This window comes from Orcinus orca, chromosome 7, assembly GCF_937001465.1.
Source record: "Orcinus orca chromosome 7, mOrcOrc1.1, whole genome shotgun sequence".
Classification (NCBI taxonomy): domain Eukaryota; kingdom Metazoa; phylum Chordata; class Mammalia; order Artiodactyla; family Delphinidae; genus Orcinus; species Orcinus orca.
This window is the reverse complement of record NC_064565.1, coordinates 82008365-82026454: the sequence shown is the minus strand read 5'-3', so window position 1 is coordinate 82026454 and position 18090 is coordinate 82008365. Positions and strand designations below refer to the sequence as shown.

Genomic DNA, 18090 nt, shown 5'->3' with positions numbered 1-18090 from the left:
GTCTCTCAGTCGACTTTTGGTTCTTTTAAAATTAATAAAATAAATATTAAAATATTTACTATTTAAATATTTAATAATAAAATAAAATTTAATAAACTTGGATATACTTGGGGAGAGAGCATCTAAGTTATTATTTGGTCTAACTTGGGACTCTATAGGGATTAGCTGGTGATTTCTTACATCAGTAAGCTTTCAAATTTCAGCATTCATCACCATCAACTGGGGAACATGTTTACAATCTGATGCCTGGGCTGTGTCCCATGGGTGGGTTAGGATCAGTAGATTTGGGTTGGGGTCTAGAATATGGTAGTTTAACACATCCTATGGTTGTCATATTCCTGGTAGCTACTTCTCCCATCTTCCTTCTTCCTCACTAATCCCCCAGAAAAAAATGCTCCCCATACTTAATCCCCACAGTCTTTTCCTTTTGGTTCCCCCCTCACCAGCCCCAGCTTTATTGAGACATAATCGACATACAGTATTGTATAAGTTCAAGGTGTACAACATGTTGATTTGGTACATTTATATATTGAAAAATGATTACTGTCATAGTTAGCTAACACTTCCATCATGTGATATAATTACCATTTCTTTTTTGTGGTGATACATTTAAGATCTACTCTCTTACCAAGTTTCAAGTATGTAATACAGTGTTACTAACCATAATCACTATGCTGTACATTAGATTTCCAGAAATGCTTGTTTATGTTGTAGCTGGAAATTTGTATATACATCTCCCCTCCCACCACCACATCATTTTCTTGTCTTTCTTTCCCTGCCCCTCTCTGGCAAAGCACAGTGTTTTATAGGTCAACTCAGATTCTTTGGATTTTTCCTTTTTTCCCTCCCTGCTTCCCTCATTACCTAGGTTTTGTAACTAAACAGTGGGACATGTCCAGTGTATTATCTAGGATTCTTTAAGTCTGTGACAGAAACCCATCCCAACTTGCCTAACCAAAAAGAGAAAAGTGTCAGAAGAGACTAGGGATGGGCCTTGTGTCAGACACGCTGGATTGAGGCGAGAGCCATACACAGCTGTCTCTCTGGTTCTCAGCCCAGCTGACCAGCAAGGTCTCCTTACTTCCAGAAGGCAGGCAGGAGAACACTTTCCTCTTCGAGGAGGAGAGGGAGAGAGGAGAAGTGCCAATACTTGTGATTCAAAATCTCTTCTTTATCCCAGTTACTCATGCGTCATGACAGAAGGACTGACCATGGCAGAGAGTGGTTTTTTGGTTTACACTGGGATCTTTCTTTTAAAAAAAGAATTGGATTAATAAAATAATGGATAAGTGCATAGTGTTTTGAGATTTTTCCCTCAGTTACAACCAGTTATAATTGATTTAGGTTTTAACAAGATTTTAATTTGTTTGAAACTATTAAGGCCATGGTATTTTTCTAAATTTAATAGTGTAGCATTCTAAGCAAAAGTAAATATTTATAAACTGAATGGATTTCCTTCTTTGAATAGATTTTAATCTATTAATTAAAATGCAGCTTCTTGTAATCTATTGAATTTGGAGAAGAAATCCAATTTCTTTTTTTAATTAACTAATCAATTAATTTTTGGCTGCTTTGGGTCTTCTCTGCCGAGTACAGGCTACCTCTAGTTGCAGCGAGCAGGGGCTACTCTTTGTTGCAGTGCGTGGGCTTCTCATTGCAGTGGCTTATCTTGCTGCGGAGCACAGGCTCTAGGCACGTGGGCTTCAGTAGTTGTGGCGTGTGGGCTCAGTAGTTGTGTCTCGCGGGCTCTAGAGTGCGGGCTCAGTAGTTGTGGTGCACGGGCTTCGCTGCTCTGCGGCATGTGGGATCTTCCTGGACCAGGGCTCGAACCTGTGTCCCCTGCATTGGCAGGGTGGATTCTTAACCACTGCTCCACCAGGGAAGTCCCTCCAATTTCTATAAATTTAATAAGTTAAAATAATTTGACTCATTGAAACTAAAGAATTTTTTCAGCGTCTTTAGAAAGAAATTGGTAATTTTACCTAAAATAGAACTTTGTCTGATATATAACCCAATTAAAATGGTTCTAACATTATTTTGTAAGAATTGTCTATTCTGCAGAAATCATTCCACCAACTTCAACCTTGTTTCATTCCATATTTTTTCCGCTTTCAGTGAATCGTTTCCATGTCACTGTTACTGCACTAGACATCTTGGTGATGTCTAGTGGGAAGGGAAGAAGGTGGAGAAGACCAAGTTGCTTTGTTAGGGACGTATGACATGTCATTCTGAAGTCGGCTGGAGAGCTGTTAGGGTCCCTGAGGATTAGTTGTAGGCATCGGTGCATTGGGGCAGGAGGAAGCTGGTAGTTTAGACAGGCAAGCTTCCCAGAGTTGACATCACAAATTTCCTCCCTCCTCCCAGTATCTTTAGGCTAAGAAGCCAACACTGTCTTCCTTTTAACACATACTCAAATGTCATGAAATCCAGCCCCAGTATTGACGTGGGAGGCAGAACTTTACTTCTCTGCTTACTGCAGCAGTTCTGTGTACAAACTTTCATGTGCTTGCTCAAGGAACCCTCTACTACATATTCATCATCCTTCTCAAAAATGGGTGGGTGAGAGGAGACGGGCAAAAAGGATGTGATTGTTATGAGTCGTATTCTGGAATGGCCCCCATCGGCAAAGCCGCTCCTCGGGGCCTCTGTGCTGTGCCTTCACACGACAAAGTTGTCAGAGTCCGTGGAGACTGTTTTGAGAGAGGGAACTTGCTGCGTCTCAACAATATTGTGGGTTTATAAAGTTGACTTACAATAGATCTTTGGCTCATAACAAATAAAGAAATAATGACTTTCTATGTCTGCAAAGCTTACAGTAGGTGGACCAGAAATGAGAGTGAGAAGGCAGGGAGGAAGCATGGCAGGTCAGCTCAGGAGCTCGGCTTTGGCAGCGGGAGGCTGCTTGGCACCTGCGTGGAAGGTGCTGATTTTAAATCCTGTAAACGGATGATTTCACCCGCCCCACCACCACCACGCAATTTTGTGGGTAACTGTAGGTACCCCATGATGTGGGCTTGGTGTAGTTGCCACAAGGAACAGTGACAAATGGGAAGAGAAGTAGGCTTTAAAGACCTAAGTGTGGGTCTCAGCTGTGCCGCCCACTAGTGTGGTGCTCTCATCTGGAAATGGCAATCTGGAATTTACAGCTTCATCATAAGGTGGTTGTGGGATACCATGGGGTGAGTGTGAGGGCAGGACATAGACAAGAGATGCCAGAAAAGCAGGCTTCTTAAAACACATCCATTTACGCTGGGAAGCCGGATTTCATAGTGATAAGGGGAAAAAAGAGTTGGATCTCGACAAACAAAAGTTCAAATTATGGAAATCAGTTTAATCTTGTTTGTAATCACAAATATGGCCTAATTATTAGAGTGGAAAAAGAACAAATGAAGAGTTGACATTTTTAGAGGGTTGGGGAGTTAATCTTTTCAAAAAATTGTATAATAGCGTAATATGGTATTTGTCTTTCTACCCCAGCCTTGAAAGTCATATTACAAAAGCTGTGCCAGGCCACTGTCAGCCTTCCCATGTGACATTCTTTTTATCCTGTGACATTCAAATTGCACTTAATATTTTTCCTCCTTCAGTTGTCAACTATTCTATCTTTGCCAGACCCTTATTAATCATTGGTTTAGCATGTGGTTCAAGTAGTTTTTCAAAATCACTTTCATTGACTTTTATGAAATCCTGAGTCTTTTATTAGTTCATGCATTTTCTCTTTGCATCAGTTTATTGTTGGAACATCTGAAATTTAGTGAGTGACTGACTAGAAGACAGAGATATGAGTGGTAGGGATCAACTCTGTCATTGCATGGGAAGAATGGTTGAATGAGGACTCATATAAAAAATCTTCAGTTCATTGTTTTGTGTATGTTTTGCTTTCTTCAGTTCCTTAATAGAGTGCAGCTGGATAAAGGATACCTAGGTTAAAAGGATTTTTTTCTTTGTCAGAAAATTTTGAAAACTATGTGTGCTATGAAAATGCAGGCAGTCTGTTTGGGAAAGGTTTCAAAACGTTTTTTATCCTAATACTTGAATCAAGGTTAAACCTGGTATCAATAAGCAGGGTCATGATACTGAACAGAACTGTTTGCTTATCCACATGCTGCATATTGATATTCATTTAACTTTTTGATTCTTCCAGATCATTCTATATACCATGGAAATCTCGGGTATTGGTGATTTATTAATTATTATTTTATTTTTTAATTGAAGTATAGATGACTTACAATATTAGTTGCAGGTGTGTAACATAGTGCTTCAATATTTTTATAGATTATACTCCATTTAGAGTTATTACAATATAATGGCTATATTTCCCTGTGCTGTACAGTATATCCTTGTAGCTTATTTATTTTATACATAGTAGTTTGTATCTCTGAATCCCCTACCCCTGTATTGCCCCTTCCCTCTCCCTCACTCCACTGATAACAACTAGTTTGTTCTCTATATCTGTAAGTCTGTTTCTGTTTTGTTATAATCTTTCATTTGTTTCATTTTTTAGATTTCACCTATAAGTGCTATCATACAGTATTTGTCTTTTTCTGTCTGACTTATTTCACTAAGCATAGTACCATCACAGTTCATCCATGTTGTTGCAAATGGCAAAATTTCATTCTTTTTTATGGCTGAGTAATATTCCACACACACACACATACATACATATATATACACACACACACACACACACACACATATTTATGTATATATATCACGTTTCCTTTATCCATTCATCTGTTGTTGGACACTTAGATTACTTCCATATCTTGGCTATTGTAAATAATGTTGGTGTGAACATTGGGGTGCATGTATCTTTTTGAATTAGTGTTTTCTTTTTCTTTGGATATATACTCAGCAGTGGAATTGCTGGATCATATGGTAGTTCTGTTTCTAGTTTTTTGAGGAACCTCCATACTATTTTCCATAGTGGGTGCACTGATTTGCATTCCCACCAACAGTGTACAAGGGTTCCGTTTTCTTCACACTCTTGCCAACATCTGTTATTTGTGGTGTTTTTGGTGATAGCTGTTCTGACAGGTGTGAGGTGATATCTCATTGTGGTTTTGATTTGTGTTTCCCTGATGATTAGCAATATTGAGCATCTTTTCATGTGCCTCTGTATGTCTTATTTGGAAAATGTCTGTTCAGGTCTTCTGCCTGAAGAGCTTCCTTGGCAGAAGAAACAGCAGATGCAAAGGCTCCTGTGCTAGTGTGGCTGGTGCCTTCGAGGAGCAGCAGTGGCACTAGGGTCACATGAGCATGGGTGGCCGTAGTGGTAGATGAGGTCAGAGAGCACCGGAGACCAGACTGTGTGGGGCCTTACAGACTAGCGTAAGGGTTTTGGCTTTCACTCTGACTGAAACGGGTGCCACTGTAGGGTTTGGGGTAGAGAGCAACATGTTCTGACTTACATTTGAAGAGAATCACTCTGGTTGCTATGTTGAGAATAGACAGTAAGAAATCAAGGATGGAAGCAGGGATATAGATGATTATTTATTCAGACGACATATGACAGTGGCTTGGACCAGAGTAAAGGTAATGGAAGCTAATTGCTATCTTTCCTTACATTTTTTCCTCTCTATTTTCCTTACTTTTTAATCACATTCTTTCTTTGGCCTAAAATTCATGCCGTATTTCAAAGGCCTCCTCATATCTTTCAAGGTCCAGCTCAGTTTTTCTCATTAGGCTTTTTTTTTTTTTTTTTTTTTTGTGGTACGCAGGCCTCTGACTGTTGTGGCCTCTCCCGTTGCGGAGCACAGGCTCCAGACACGCAGGCCCAGCGGCCATGGCTCACAGGCCCAGCCGTTCCGCGGCATGTGGGATCCTCCCGGACCGGGGCATGAACCCGTGTCCCCCTGCATCGGCAGGTGGACTCTCAACCGTTGCGCCACCAGGGAAACCCCTCATTAGGCTTTTCTTAAACACTCCAGCCCCTGCTGATCATTCCTGGCAGTGAGCTCTTTGCACTTAAGGTGTAAGTGACTTTTGCACTTACACCTTATGGTATAGAAGGCAATTGTTCTCTATTTCTTTCTTGCAGGTTGATTTATATTTCTTTCTATACTATAACAAGGGACTTGTGCTTTTCAGCACAAAGTAGGTACTTTACTCAGTAAATCCTTTTGGATGGCTAATGTGGCTAATTCTAAAGAAAATGCAACATGTATTCATACTGTTGATTTAGCCCTTTTACATTCTTATTTTCTGATTAGTAGGAGTCAACCCCATCCATTCATTTATTTGAAAAATATTTACCGAAAACTTACTATTTTATGGAGAATATAACGTATAAGAGAAACAGTAATTTTCTCAAAGAGTTTATACTCTGGCAAGAGAAGACACGAATCTTTATAATTAGACTATAAAGCGTTGTGAATTACACGTGATGTGAATGATATCAAAAAGGCCACTGGAATTCAGTCATGGGAATGTTGCCTCTGGCTGGCTGTTCTTCAAGAAGAGAGTGGTCGTTAGACCTTGAAGGTGGAGTGGGTGCAGGAAGTAGAGAGGATGGCATGAGCAATGCTGGGCGTGCTAAGCATTTTCATGGGGAGCAGATAGATAGCCTTCTATTGAGAAAGTTTGTATAGAACTTTGGGTTTGTTTAAGGAAGTATAAAGAAATACACTAAAAAACCACCCTGACCCCCGGAACCACCATGCAAATCCAGGCCATCTTCACCTTTCACCTGGACTATGCAACTGCCTGCTAACTTCAGGTCTCAACTTAATCAATTTATATGTCACTACCTGTGAGAGGCCTGCCTACTCACCCTGCCTAAACCAGGTCCCACCCCTGCCCCTTTGTTCACTACCATCGTGGCCCTTTAATTATGTATTTTACTTGATTGGGAGCGTTGTCATTGAAAAAGTGCTATAGGAGGAGAGTAGATGGGTTGTCTGGGGGAAAACACAAGGATCAGAGAGGGCTTTTAAGAAGTGATGGCCTGGGACTTCCCTAGTGGTCCAGTGGTTAAGACTCCACGCTCCCAGTGCACAGGGTCCGGGTTCGATCCCTGGTCAGGGAACTAGATCCCGCATGCTGCAACTAAAAGATCCTGCATGCTGCAACTTAAAAAAAAAAAAAAAAAAAAAGATCCTGCACGCTGCAACTAAAGATCCCTCAGTCTGCAACAAACATCCCGTGTGCCACAGCTAAGACCCGGTGCAGCCAAATAAATAAATAAATAATAAAGAAGTGATGGCCTAGATACGATATGACGTGGATTTGACTTAGTGCCGTTGTGGCAACGGGAATGGAAAAGAGGGGAGTGTTCTGTGGGGTATAGAGTACATGCCACAATTAATAGTGTTTGTAGTTATAACCTCTGGTGTTTTATGGAATAAGCAATTGTATATAAATACAGTTAGTCATCTTTTTTAGCAGCTTTTGACAATCCACAGCTAGAAGCTTATGCGGTTTGCTTTGCAAGAAAGACTTTTCCACACAAATGTGCTCCAACCACCTCAAAGTAATGCAGAGTTCTTAAATATCCGAATTCCATTTACCAACAATTGGTAATTATCTTCAGCTTTAGCGGAAGTTAATGTCTTGGGATGTGTTCCACACAAGACAAAAAAGACATCTTTTCCCCTAAGGCTGTACAGGGAGTAAAAGTTGAATATCTTTGAAAAGAGATTACTCTAAAATGAATCGGTTCTACTTCTCCTGCACAAACCATCACTATTTGCTGCTAGGCAAGGAAACCACCAAGAATGCTCGACATAAAAGAGTTTTTCATTTCTTTTTATCAATCCTTGGACAGATCATGGAACTTCATGTGTATTTACTGAAAAATATGTTGGAATTTTAAACAGGTATTGAAAATATACGAAATTTTGATTTCCCTATCTGGCATAATGTTTAAAAATGATTCTTGAAATGGTTTTGCTGTTCTTAATTTAATAGCATTTTAAGAGTGTAGATCAATTTTTAAAAAATTGGTATCTATGCCAATGCCACTGAGGGCCCATTCCATTCTCTCCTTGACTGTTGAGATAAAGATGTTGTCCTGATTCTTCCCCCACTCTCTATCCTAAATTCTTCTCTAATTACGTGTATAACGGTCTGCCATTTTTTCTTTTTCCTTTATGTTTGTCCAGCATTCATTTCCTCTTCTTCTAGTAACAACTGACTTGCTTCTTTTGAGGACTCACTTGTCCCCCACTGCCTTCAGTTTTGGTCTAGATGCCTTTTCTTCTCCAAGGGCATGCCCAGAGAGCTTTGCAAAACCATCCTGTCAGCAGCATGAGTTTCTGTCTCACTGCACCTTCACTTCTGAGTACTGTTAGTTTTCAGAGTTGATATTTTGGTGCATAGAAAATTATATCTAAGTTTTGTTTTAATTTTTAACATATAATTATTAGTGATTTAAATTTTTCCTTTTGTGAATTATCTATTCACATCTGCAAAAGAAAAGTTTAATTAAGTAATTGAATTGAAAGCCTTATCACGTTTAAAGAATTCAGAAGAGTTAAACCAAATCTTAATTATTTTCTCATATTTGTCTGGCTGCATATTCAGTCAATTATGATTCAAGCTAATCAACAGCTTGAAAGCTTTGTTGGACTCAGTCTTTAAAATTAACAACTTTTGAAACTTAAAATTCTTTCTATCTGTGTCCATCCCTTTTACAAATTTACAGGTGGGCTATTATTATGTTGTGGATCATAACATATCATTTGAGAAAATTGTGGGGAGAAGAGCCTTTTCCTAAAGGGCAGCAGGCTGGAGGGAAAATTGCATTTTTCTGATACTTTTCCACCTGGAAAGAGGAAGTGAGGGGCAGCTTCAGTCACTGCAGGCTCTCTGTTGAATGCCCTGAAATCATTTATTGGTAGGTCGAATAGGAGGGATTTTTCTGATCTTAATCATTTTCCTAGCACACTCTTAATGAGTAAGCTAAGCATTGGGTTATGACTATGTATGATAAACAGTGAGTAATGAGTATGCTTTCTCTTAGCAAGAAGGCACAGTGAAAAGCCACTGGGAAGGGGTCTTAGTTGAGAATTTGGTGATAACTTTATTCATCTCAGGTGACAGCTGGCTTGCGGGGTCTGATGGCTCGCTGCTTTCTCTTCCCAGAGGTCTCACACCTCTGCTTATTGCAGACATATTATATTTTCTTCAGTGTCTCTAGACATAAATATAATCCCGCCTTTGCTTTCCTTATTTATATAGTAAAACACAAATGGAGTTTGAAGTACAGTGTAGTTGAACAGGTGTGTGCATGTGTGTGTATGCATGTGGTGTTTTTTTGGGAATTTGAAGGGTTAAACAAGGATGTTAGTTATTATTATTGGTTTTATTTTTCAATGTCCAATCTAGGAAATTAAAATATGAGGGTGCATTTCCATTCTGTACAAATCTTTTTTTTTTTTAATTTCCAATTTTGCATTTCTTTCTTTTTTTTTTTTAACATCTTTATTGGGGTATAATTGCTTTACAATGGTGTGTTAGTTTCTGCTTTATAACAAAGTAAATCAGTTATACATATACATATGTTCCCATATCTCTTCCCTCTTGCATCTCCCTCCCTCCCACCCTCCCTATCCCACCCTTCCAGGCGGTCACAAAGCACCAAGCTGATATCCCTGTGCTATGCGGCTGCTTCCCACTAGCTATCTACCTTACGTTTGGTAGTGTATATATGTCCATGCCTCTCTCTCGCTTTTGTACAAATCTTTTCATAATGAATGTTTTCAGTACTTGCCCTTCAGGTGAGGTTTCACCTCCAGACTCCTTAGCAAAAATATTTTAAATAAAAAAACTTGTTTAATGTATTTGTCATCTGCTTCTGTCTGTATCTTCTAAACAAAATCTGCTGCTTTTGGAAATGAAATTGTATACTAAAGCATTTTGCAATTTGCTTAGTAATTATATCTCTCTTGACCTCTGGAGGAAAAGTGATTTTGTTTTTGGTTGTCATTTAAGCAGATGTCTGTTACCTGAGAGAGCAGGTTAGTATCGACCTTATCATAATTAGAAGTGGTAGGATTTTTTTTTTTTTTTAAAGGAGTGCTACATCGTGTTAAATTGTGTCCTTTGGGAATGGGACATATAGCCTCAGCAGAGGCTCACCGTGGGTGGATTGTTTAAGGAGCTTTAAAGGACTAGCTTTCTTTTTAATAAATTTGGTGAGTATTAATCAGTTTCCCTTACCATCAGCTTTGTCTACTAAAGCTTTTCAGAAGAACATAGATACTATTCTGAAGAAAATTTGCCTTTCTTATTGCAGAAGGCATAGATATGAAACCAGGACACAAGGGAAGAATTCTTAGATATCAGTAGAAAATGTGAAGCAGTCATTCCTTGTTGTTGGAGTAGCCCTCATTTTCCCATGTGAGAACATTGCATTGAATAAGGTAGTTATAAACTCAGATTTTAGCTGAAGATAGAGTGGCTTGATTGTTAAAGTTTTTATGCAACTTTGCAAATTCATTTTTGCATGGGGTTTGATCTTAATTTATTACGGAAACATGAACTCTTAAAAAATACATTACTTATATTGCAAGGGAAAAATGAAGTTTTCCAAAGCAGTTTTGGAAATAGTCTCTCATCACAATCTCAGCATTCTGATTTTACTTCTTTTCCATTGATCTAAGTTATGTAAAGTAAAACATCTGAGTGAGGTTTTTCAACACTGAGTTGAGCCTTTTAGAGATACTTCAGCATAGTCAATTTTAACTAATAAATTCTAAGCCCATTAGTAAGCAGAAACTTGCATTTGAGTATTTGTTTTATCCCTGGCCTCATAATAACCAGCAATTGGGGCCCACCTTCGCGAGAGTCTTTGGGATATAGTTACTTGGATACATTGCATTTATTTTAAACTCACCTAAAGTAGTATTGATTTTCTCAGCCTTATTAATGTTTCTGGGATTCTGTTGTCACGTAGATTGAAAATCCAGAATTAAGTCTTAATTTCTTCCTTCCTTTTATCCCCTGTATTCAATATGCCACCAAGTCTTCGGGTTCTTTCTTTGAAATATTCCTGATTGATATAGTTCCTTCCTGTGTTGCTGAATCTGCTCTTCAGCACTCAGTGCCGGATGTCTTAACTAATCAGTTAGCTTCTAACTGGTTCCCCCACCTCTGTTTTCTCCTCTTACAATCAGCCCCACGTGAGCTTTCAGATTAAGTTTCCCATGCTTAAATTTCCTATTTTGACTCTTCTGCTCAAGAGCCTGGAATGGCTCCCTGCTCATTGGTGAGGTTCCAAGTGAATTACTTAACATTCTGTGCCCAAGTTTCTTCTAATCTTCTCTTCTCTCTCTAGTCTCACATCTCACTACATGCAGTGACCGGCTTGTGAGTGGTAGGCTCTAAAAGTTCCTTTAAAGTGGGGTGGTTTGGAAGTTGGAATTAATTTTTTTTAATGTGGAAACAATTCTTTAAGAGCTGTGGATGAGTTCCTAAGCTATAACTCGAAGGCCTGTGTATCCTAATGTAGCTGATTTCTGGGCTCTGGGAGCCAGGAGCCATGTTGAATAGGAAGGTAGGGGAGCATGAACTGTTTTCCCTTTCTTTCCTAAGTATGGGGTCATCCAACACTAGGCAGAGTTCACAGTGAGTTTTCATGTGTAAAGATGGTCTTTAGCATTTGATTTCTGTTAACTGTCTTCTAAGTCTTAGTTCCTCTCCCCAGACTCTTAGGCCTGGAGAGCTACCCCAGGTATTAATTGCATTAATTAGTTCAGAACTATATTATTTGTTTATTAAAATAACAGTAGTTACTTTAAAAAATAACAAAATAACTCTCACGATTTTTCTGATCCTTGCAAATGGCCTTGCATGTTACATTAAAGTTACCTCCATTTAATAGCTGAATATATTGAGACAGGGTGAAGTTTAAGTATATGCAGTTACTTAGGTAAACACAGAAGACTTACAGGTAACCTGTATATATTTGTAAATCACTTAGAAAGAGTAAGCGCCACGTGAGTGTTTGCTAAAGAAATATACAGATAACCCGATCACTTCCCCACTTCATCTCTTCCCCTGTTATACGTAAGCTCCACTGGAGCACTGTTCCTGCTTTTGAAGACTGTGTAGTTTCAAGGTTGAAGAAAAGAAGCTAAAAGATACCCAAAGAGTTTCTGGGACTTGTTACCCTCCCCGTCCTCAAATCTATCCCCAGAAAATTCTCTACCCCAGACTGGGTGTCTTCATATACCAAGTAGAGATTTGGCTCAAAAAGCATCTTCATGAGAAAGACAAATATTATATGATATCACTTATATGTGGAATCTAAAAAATAGTGCAGATGGACTTATTTACAAAACAGAAACAGACTTACAGACATAGAAAACAAATTTATGGTTACCCAAGGGGAAGGAGGTGGAGGGATAAATTGGGAGTAACATATGAATACTACCATATATAAAATAAACAACAGTGATTTACTGTATAGCACAGGGAACTATATTCAATATCTTGTAACAAACTATAATAGAAAAAACATCTTCATGCTAAAATGCATGGAAAGAACCCTTGGGAAGGATTAAGGAATTCTTGGTTATTCACACATTATTGTCAGCTAGTTAATGATGTTTTCCTCTTAGCTACATTGAGGGCCTTTCTGGTGGGATAAGGTTGAAAAGGAAGCAGATTGTCTTGGAAGCTGGGAGCATTCCCGTGGTTTAGATCTGTACTGTCTAGACCAGGAGCCACCTGCCACATGAAGCTCTCAAGCTCTTGAGATGTGGTTAGTTTGAACTGAAATGTGCTTTAAGTATAAAATATGTGTTGGCTTTAAACACCTTACTACAAAAAAAAAAAAAAAAGAATGCAAAATATCTCATTAATAATTATATTAACGTTGAAATAATAGTTTAGATATATTGAGTTAAATGAAATATGTTATGATTAAAATGTTCACATTTTTAATGTGGCTCCTAGAAAGTTAAAATTACATAAGTGGGTTGCATCATATTTCTATTGGGCAGTGCTGGTTTAGACTAATCCTCTTCCTGTCCTGTGTATTCCAGCTTTTGTTCCTCCTCAGTCATCTTGCTCCATCATATCTCCTCTCTTTCCTACATTTTCAGCCTCTCCTCTTCACTGGCCCTTTCTCTCAATTTTCATTTATTCATTCATTCAGCAGATATTTCCTGAGCTTTTAGTGACCCTATGCTAGTATTATAAACATGCAAAAGTCTCTCTCAGGCTGAAAAACAACAAGCAAACACACCCAACCCTGTCTCAGTACACATCACCCTCTACCACGTGTTCTCCTTCCCTTTACAGTCCAGCCTTTTGAAGAAGAGTCTGTACTCTTTACCTCCATTTACCTTTCCAGCCTCCTTCCTCAAACCTCAACAGTCTGGCTTTTACCACTCTTACCACTCCATGTAAAAGGTTTTCCTAAGGCCAAGGATGTCCTCCTAGTTTTCAGATGCTATGGTAACTTTTCAGTCGTTAGTTGCAGCATCTGAGGCTCTCCCTCAGAATCTCTCCTTGACTTTCAAGACATGTTTCACTCCCTCTCCCTCCTTTTCTCCCCTCCCCACCTTCTCCCCCCTTCCCTTCCCTCTTCCCCCTTCCTGTCTCTCTCTCTCTCTCTCTCTTTCGTGTGTCTGTGTGTTTCTCTCTCTCCTATTTTATCTTGATTTTTACCCTTGTCACCTACCAGCTCTGCGACCTTGGGTGGGTTTAACCTCATGGGGCATCAGTATGTTTTGAGTCAGGTCTGGGCTCACCATATGTCTTCAGTGGCAGTATTAAGACCTGCCTCTCTCCCTGGGCTTCTGCTTGGTTCCTTTGGAGGATTCCCATCATTTTCCCAGGGTTCTGCAGAGCCTCTGTTTTCTATTTTGTTTCTTCCCTCTCATATTCTCATCCTTGGTTGCTTCTCCATATCCATCCTTCCAATTAGAGTGCATTCATTTCTTCATATATTTCTTCTTTTCCTCTAACCCTTTAAGACTTACCTCAAATATATAACCACTTCCAAAGTGTTTTTATCTCCTTCAGCTAACCTTTTGCCTCACAGATCCTCAGTTTTCTCATCTGAAAACAGAGATGATGGCCTCTCTCAAATTTAATTCATACTATTCTGGGTCTCACTTGAGATGATAGAAGTGAAAACGCTTTGAAAAATGTAAAACACTTTATAAATATTACTGTCACTTCCTGATGCCTCATGAGCATTTATTATCTCCATCACATACTTGTGGGGACAAATTGTACATATACATGAAGTGTCGTTAGTACAGGATTGAATTTTTTCATATGTGTATTTGTCTTTTCCCCCCAGAGTCAAGTTCCTATAGAGTAAATTACATGCCTTAGGGAAAGAAAAGAAAGAATTTGAAAGAAAACCTCACTCTCTTTTCTGTTTAGTATACTTTGTAGCTGTATGCCAGATGTGTACTAATAGATGCTCCATATGTTTTCATTTGCAGGGTTCAGTTAAACTAGCAAATTTGCACATTTCTGTCTTATTTTTTGACCTGTCTGTTGCGTGTCTCCCTTTCACAAGGGAGGTGCTCGATAAAATTTTGTTGAATGCATGAATGAATGAATGAAGCCAATAATGGTGAGAAAGTCAAATTCCAACCCTTATCTCTGGCTAGAGGACCAGAGAATGGCCCTTGTCAGGCCACTGTTATGGAGTTAAGGCTTGGGCTTCAGGATAGCTCTTCCTCAGTGCCTACCAGTCTCTTTCTTTCTTTTTTTTTTTTCTTTCTGTTTTTGGGATTGTGCTTTGAATAATGGCGGATACTGATAGCCTACTCTCCCAGTAAGTGGGGGGATCAAGGGGATTAAAACCAGTTCTACTTTATATAATTAAAGTAGAATGTAGTCACATAATAATATTCATAGCTAAACATGATTGAGCACTTATTGTATGCCAGGCACTGTTCTAAATGCTGTACCTATACTGATTCATTTAGTTCTCTCCAAAATTCTATGAACCAGGTGTTATTATGTCCCTACTTTACAGATGGGAAGGTGAAGGCACACAGAGTTAAAATAAATTGTCCAAGATCACAGAGCAACTTAATAGTAGAAATATGACTGAAACCCAGAAATCAGACTTTGGAGCTTATTCTCTTATCCACTGTGTTTACCTATCTCTCTGATTAAATAGAGGACATTAAAAAATAAAACAGTTTTGGTGTACATCCCTGTTTTTCCCCTTTTTTCTAGAGCAGAGTAATTTTCAGTTCTTTTGTTGTGGCTTAAAGCTGTAAAGATTCTGGCCTATTTCTTTCAGGGAAGTAGCTTAGTTATGTCCAGCCTGCATTTTCTATTTGACTACAACATATTAGGAGTTAATTATTTACAGTGCTTGCTGAAGCTGATGTGGTGCTGGACTCACTCTGGGTTTATAGACAAAGAACGGCCTGTCGAAATCCACTAAAATGAAAATTTCATGAAACCCTGAGATTAGAGGTTGACCTGAATTTTAGACTTCATGGATTTGAGGTTGTTTAACAGTTATGGGTTATATGATGTCAGAGTTACCATATACCACATAAGGAAGCAAGTGCTAAATTTATGAAGAGGAGTATTAAGTTTCTCTGTTCGTTTTATTTCTGTCCTTTTTACACAGGACATCTTGCCCACCAATCCCAGTGATTGTTTAATTCAAGGGATCGTGCTAAAAATATGAGATCAACTTTATGCCAGAAATTAATTGAATAGATACATTTGCAAGTACTATGACCTTAGCAATGGTAGAATGTCCCCTTCACCCAAGTGTTTGTGAAATGGATGAGGGGATGGGAGAAATTAGGGAACCCTCCTCTTTTCTTACCTCCGACTTGGTATCCAAGATTATTAGTTATAACGTAAATATTCAGCCCAAGATTAGTTGTTTTTTTTTTTTTTCATGAAAGTTCATGTTGACATTCTAGGACAGCTTGCGGGAGTGGCCTTCTGAAAAGATGTAGTATATTAAAGAGGGCAGCACATACTAGGGATGCAGAGTAAATGTTAAATCCATAAACCTATTAGTGAATGATGTAGTCCTGAAAGAGGTAGTGAGAGGAGAGCCAGATTCATTCTGTGTAGAGCCTGTGGGGTCTGGGTGAGGGAGTGTGAATCCATGGACAGACAGGAAAGGCACTGGCAGATGGAACCTCAAATGTGCTAGAGTAAAGTACAGAGGTCTTAGAAAGAATCTCTGTCAGAGCCTGGCAATGGAGAAGAAAATGGATATCTTAGGACTAGACTCAGTGAACCAACAGGGGACTGGATCTAAGTTTGAACAGGAAAAGCTTTGTTCCTTTAGATGGAGGCCAAGTGGGAGCCAAAGGAAATAGCTTACTGTGGGTCTAGATGGTAGAAATAGGTTTGGCAAAGGGCAGGCCCAGCAAAGGGACTCAAGGTGTAGGTCATGAGTATCTAGGAGATAGTAAGGAGTATCTCCTAGGAGCTTAAGGAGTATCTAGCACAAGGATGCTCACTGTTCCGTGATCTTTTCATTCAACATTTATTGACACCTACTGTGTACCAGGCACTGTTGGAAACACTGGGGATAAAATAGTGAACAAAACAGATGCATCTGTGAAACTTACATTCTTTTTTATTTTTTTCAGCTTTATTGAGGTATAATTGATACTATTGTAAGATATTTAAAGTTTATATTGTGGTGATTTGTTGTACGTATACATTGTGCAAGGATTCCCACCATCTAGTTAATGAACACATCTATCACCTCACTTATTTTTTTGATGAGAACATTTAAATTCTACTCTCTTAGCAAATTTCAATTATATAATATGGTGTTATCAGCTGTAGTCATTTATGTTTTACGTTAGCTCCTCAGACCTTATTCATCTGAAAATTTGGAGTTTGTAGCCTTTCAGCAGCCTTCCCATTACCCCCCATCCCACAGCCCCTGGCAACCACTCTTCTACTTTCTGTTTCTAAGAGTTTGACTTTTTTCTTAGATTCCACATATAAGTGAGAGAATACAGTATGTGTCTTTCTCTGACTTATTTCACTTAGCATGATGCTTCAGTGTTCATCTGTGTTGTTGCAAAGAGCAGGATTTCCTTCATTCTCATGGCTGGAAAATACTCCATCGTATGTATATGTATTGCATCTTCTTTATCCATTTATTCATTGATGGACACTTAGGTTGTTTACATATTTTGGCTATTGTGAATAATGCGGCAATGAACACGGGAGTGTAGATACCTCTTTGATATCCTGTTTTCATTTCTTTTGGATATATACCCAGAAGTGGAATTGCTGTATCATATGGTGGTTGGTTCTATTTTTAGTTTTTTACGGAACCTCCATACTGTTTTCCATAGTGGCTGTACCTATTTACATTCCCACCAACAGTGCAGGAGGGTTTCCTTTTCTCCACATCCTTGCCAACATTTGTTATCTGTTTTCTTTTTGATAAAAGCCATTCTGACAGGTGTGAGGCAGTACCTCATTGTGGTTTTGATTTGCGTTTCCCCGATGATTAGCGATGTTGAGCATTTTTTCATGTGCCTGTTGGTCATCTGTATGTTTTGTTTGGAAAAATGTCTGTTTAGGTCTTCTGCCCATATTTTAATTGGGTTGTTTGGTTTGTTTTGATACTGAGTTGTATGAGCTGTTTATATATTTTGGATATTAACTCCTTATCAGTCATATCATTTACAAATATTTTCTTCCATTCAGTAGGTTGTCTTTTTGTTTCATCAGTGATTTTCTTTGCTGTGCAAAAGCTTTTAAGTTTAGATCCCATTTGTTTAGTTTTGCTTTTGTTTCCTTTGTCTTAGGAGTCAGAACCAAAAAAATATTGCTACGATTTATGTCAAAGAATTTTTGGTCTGTATTTTCTTCTCGGAGCTTTATTTCAAGTTTTTAAGCCATTTTCAGTTGATTTTTGTGCATGGTGTAAGACAGTGGTCCAGTTTCATTCTTTTGCACATGGTTGCCCAATTTTTCTAATCACCTTTTATTGAAGAGTGTTCTTTCCCCAAGCTTACATTCTTGTGGGGGAAAGTACACAGTAACCAAATAAGTAAGTGCATGGTACTATGTGGTGGTACATCAGATCAGAGTAATTGCTTTTGAGAAAAGTAAAGCCAGGAAGGAGGGATGGGAAATGCTTGGCTGTTGCAGTTTTAAACAGGATGG

At 38.8% G+C, this 18090-nt stretch overlaps 1 protein-coding gene across 10 annotated transcripts in view; it reads left to right on the top strand.

Moving 5' to 3' along the window:
• HECW2 (HECT, C2 and WW domain containing E3 ubiquitin protein ligase 2) overlaps positions 1–18090 on the top strand; it is a 433118-nt gene that overhangs the window by 147823 nt on the left and 267205 nt on the right. The window lies entirely within an intron of this gene.